The sequence below is a fragment of the Pseudophryne corroboree genome, unplaced genomic scaffold (assembly GCF_028390025.1).
Source record: "Pseudophryne corroboree isolate aPseCor3 unplaced genomic scaffold, aPseCor3.hap2 scaffold_571, whole genome shotgun sequence".
Taxonomy (NCBI): Eukaryota; Metazoa; Chordata; class Amphibia; order Anura; family Myobatrachidae; genus Pseudophryne; species Pseudophryne corroboree.
In genome coordinates, this window is record NW_026970170.1 from 57,393 (window position 1) to 61,270 (window position 3,878).

Genomic DNA, 3,878 nt, shown 5'->3' on the forward strand with positions numbered 1-3,878 from the left:
TAGAAAGATTGAAACTATCCTCTGCTATATGCATTTTTTTTGTTAATTAAAGTAATCCAAAACTGGGATTGATATTTTTGCTCTTTTATTTTTACTTAAAGTACAATAACTTTTACCATTTTAATTTGTTTTAATAGTATATTGACAGTATTGTTTTCTTTCAAAAATTCACTTAATTTTCTTTTCTGTGTGCTAATTAGATATCACCTTGTTTTCACATTAAATAGACTTCCACATGAGAAAGCAGCAAGGATGCAGTGGCGTTAATGTTTCCTGGTGGTAGTGGGGGACTGTGTTTGTGCTTTCCTCTGGTCAGCTCTGGTAAAAGTCAGATTTCTTTGACTCAGATCTTCCTCTAGCCTTGTTCTTCTTTCGAGAGTTCCCTTGTGCTGCCTCAGTTGGATTTCCTTCACTTGACAGGGGGGTACCCGAGCAGCGACCTTCCCCAGCTCTAGCCCAACTCCTACTTACCTGCCAGGTGAGATACTATGATCATGAAGGTGCTTCTCCCAGGGAAAGGCTCACCCATTGCACTCTGGGTGTGCTGCTCCTGCGATTTCCCCAAATGTGGGAAACTTGACTGCATAATTTGTGTTTCCCCTGGTCGGCTCTAGTATAATTCAGATCTCTTTGTCTCAGGTCTCTCTCCAGCCTAGTTTGCTGTCTGTTTCCACTTCTCTTTTCTTAAACCGCTCCCTTCTATGCCCTTGCGCACCTTAATTAAATCTAACTCTGATTACGTCAGAGAAGGCCAGGTACCCTACACCATAAGAGGGGGTTTGAAATTTTGACTTGTCTACTTAAAGATCACCAAAATCTGATCACAAGGTCAATTACATCACTGGGTGGGAACCTTTTGGTTAATAGCCCATGTAAGTGCAAGAGATCCTGAAGCACTCACTCATCATGGGAATGTACCAATGTGTTTCTTACAAAAATTCTCCAGATTATTGACTTTTTAAAGTTTTTCTAGGAAACGTTCTAGATGAATGCTTATTAGCCTTTGTCAGTATGTACTTTTGCAAAGTGTCGCTGTGGCGCAATCAGTTAGTGTGTATGGCTATTAACCTAAAGGTTGGTGATTCAATCCCACAGAGGGACGTAATAGACCTTGTTATCAGATTTTGGTGATCTTTAAGTAGACAAGTCAAAATTTCAAACCCCCTCTTAAGGTGTAGGGTACCCGGCCTTCTCTGATGTAATCAGAATTAGATTTGATTAAGTGATTTTATAAAAAACAGCTAGGAAGCACAATTTAGCAGTGGGTTGCAGAGAAAAAAAATTATGCTGGCAGAAAAGTCCAATTGAGTGATTAAACAGCTCTTCATTTTCTGATTTTATGTTTATTCTAACAAATTTGCTCTCTGAAAAGTGTCCACAAAGCCAAGTCTCTGATTAACACCTTTGTAGGAATGGTTTTTCACCTATTACTGAATTAAACTTGCTTCATTGGAAAGGCAGCAAGATGCATCCTCATTTCAATGTCTACTGAAATAATACAGGTTGACACCAGGAAACATAAACGTCACTGCATCCTTGCTGCTTCCTCATGGGGAAGTCTGTTTAATGTGAAAACAAGGTGATATCTAATCAGCACACAGGTAAGGAATTAAGAAAATCTTTCTTTATGGGTGAAGATGTTTCTCACAAAATTGTTGCACCAAGGCATCATTGAAATTCAAGCTGGAAAGATGATTTTAATATATCACTTGTACATTTTGTATTGCTCTTCTGGTGACAATGTAGTTTGTTTTTGTCAATTACCATTTTAATAATCGGGTAAAGAAAATTAATTGGATTTTTGAAAGAAAACAATACTGTCAATATACTATTAAAACAAATTAAAATGGTAAAAGTTATTGTACTTTAAGTAAAAATAAAAGAGCAAAAATATCAATCCCAGTTTTGGATTACTTTAATTAATAAAAACAATGCATATAGCAGAGGATAGTTTCAATCTGCCTACCTCTGGGTTATGGACCCAGCATGCTTCCATTACAGTACTCTGCTGCACATGTAAGTGCAAGAGATCCTGAAGCACTCACTCATCATAGGAAAGTACCAATGTGTTTCTTCATTGGTTGATGGAAGAAACATCTTACAAAAACTCTCCACATTATTGACTTTTTAAAATGTTTCTAGGAAACGTTCTAGATGAATGCTTATTAGCCTTTGTCAGTATGTACTTTTGAAAAGTGTCGCTGTGGCGCAATCAGTTAGTGTATAAGGCTATTAACCAAAAGGTTGGTGGTTCAATCCCACCCAGGGACAAAATTGACCTTGTTATCAGATTTTGGTGATCTTTAAGTAGACAAGTCAAAATTTCAAACCCCCTCTTATGGTGTAGGGTACCTGGCCTTCTCTGATGTAATCAGAGTTAGATTTGATTAAGTGATTTTATAAAAAAAACAGCTAGGAAGCACAATTTAGCAGTGGGTTGCAGAGAAAAAGAAAAATGCTGGCAGAAAAATCCAATTGAGTGATTAAACAGCTCTTCATTTTCTGGCTTTATTTTTATGCTAACAAATTTGTTCTCTGAAAAGTGTCCACAAAGCCAAGTCTCTGATTAACACCTTTGTAGGGATGGTTTTTAACCTATTACTAAATTAAACTTGCTTCATTGGAAAGGCAGCAAGATGCATCCTCATTTCAATGTCTACTGAAATAATACAGGTTGACACCAGGAAACATTAAAGCCACTGCATCCTTGCTGCTTTCTCATGTGGAAGTCTGTTTAATGTGAAAACAAGGTGATATCTAATTAGCACACAGGTAGGGAATTAAGAAAATCTTTATTTAAGGGTGAAGATGTTTCTCACAAAATCGTTACCTCAATGCATCATTGAAATTCAAGCTGAAAAGATGATTTTAATATATCACTTGTACATTTTGTATTGCTCTTCTGGTGACAATGTAGTTTGTTTTTGTCAATTACCATTTTAATAATAGGGTAAAGAAAATTAAGTGGATTTTTGAAAGAAAACAATACTGTCAATATACTATTAAAACAAATTAAAACGGTAAAAGTTATTGTACTTTAAGTAAAAATAAAAGAGCCAAAATATCAATCCCAGTTTTGGATTACTTTAATTAACAAAAAAAATGCATATAGCAGAGGACAGTTACAATCTGCCTACCTCTGGGTTATAGGCCCAGCATGCTTCCATTGTAGTCCTTTGCTGCACATGTAAGTGCAAGAGATCCTGAAGCACTCACTCATCATGGGAAAGTACCAATGTGTTTCTTCATTGGTTGATGGAAGGAACATCTTACAAAAACTCTCCAGATTATTGACTTTTTAAAGTTTTTCTAGGAAACGTTCTAGATGAATGCTTATTAACCTTTGTCAGTATGTACTTTCGCAAAGTGTCTCTGAGGCGCAAACAGTTAGCGTGTTCAGTTGTTAACCAAAAGGTTGGTGGTTCAATCCCACCTAGGGACGTAATTGACCTCGTTATCAGATTTTGGTGATCTTTAAGTAGACAAGTAAAAATTTCAAACCACCTCTTATGGTGTAGGGTACCTGGCCTTCTCTGATGTAATCAGAGTTAGATTTGATTAAGTGATTTTATAAAAAAAACAGCCACGAAGCACAATTTAGCAGTGGGTTGCAGAGAAAAAGAAATATGCTGGCAGAAAAATCCAATTGAGTGATTAAACAGCTCTTCATTTTCTGGCTTTATTTTTATGCTAACAAATTTGTGCTCTGAAAAGTGTCCACAAAGCCAAGTATCTGATTAACACCTTTGTAGGGATGGTTTTTCACCTATTATTAAATTAAACTTGCTTCATTGGAAAGGCAGCAAGTGATGTCATCCAAGCAGTGGGTCAAAGTTGGCTTCAAACCTCGTCTGCTTATGAAAAGAGAAAAGGGGTAT

General features: G+C 36.5%; 1 non-coding gene across 1 annotated transcript; it reads left to right on the forward strand.

Annotated features, from left to right (window-relative positions):
- The first annotated feature begins 463 nt into the window (after positions 1 to 463).
- On the forward strand, positions 464 to 626 carry LOC135033336 (U1 spliceosomal RNA). Its single transcript, XR_010228724.1, has one exon. It is a non-coding gene; the product is annotated as a U1 spliceosomal RNA (small nuclear RNA).
- The last annotated feature ends 3,252 nt before the right edge of the window (positions 627 to 3,878 follow it).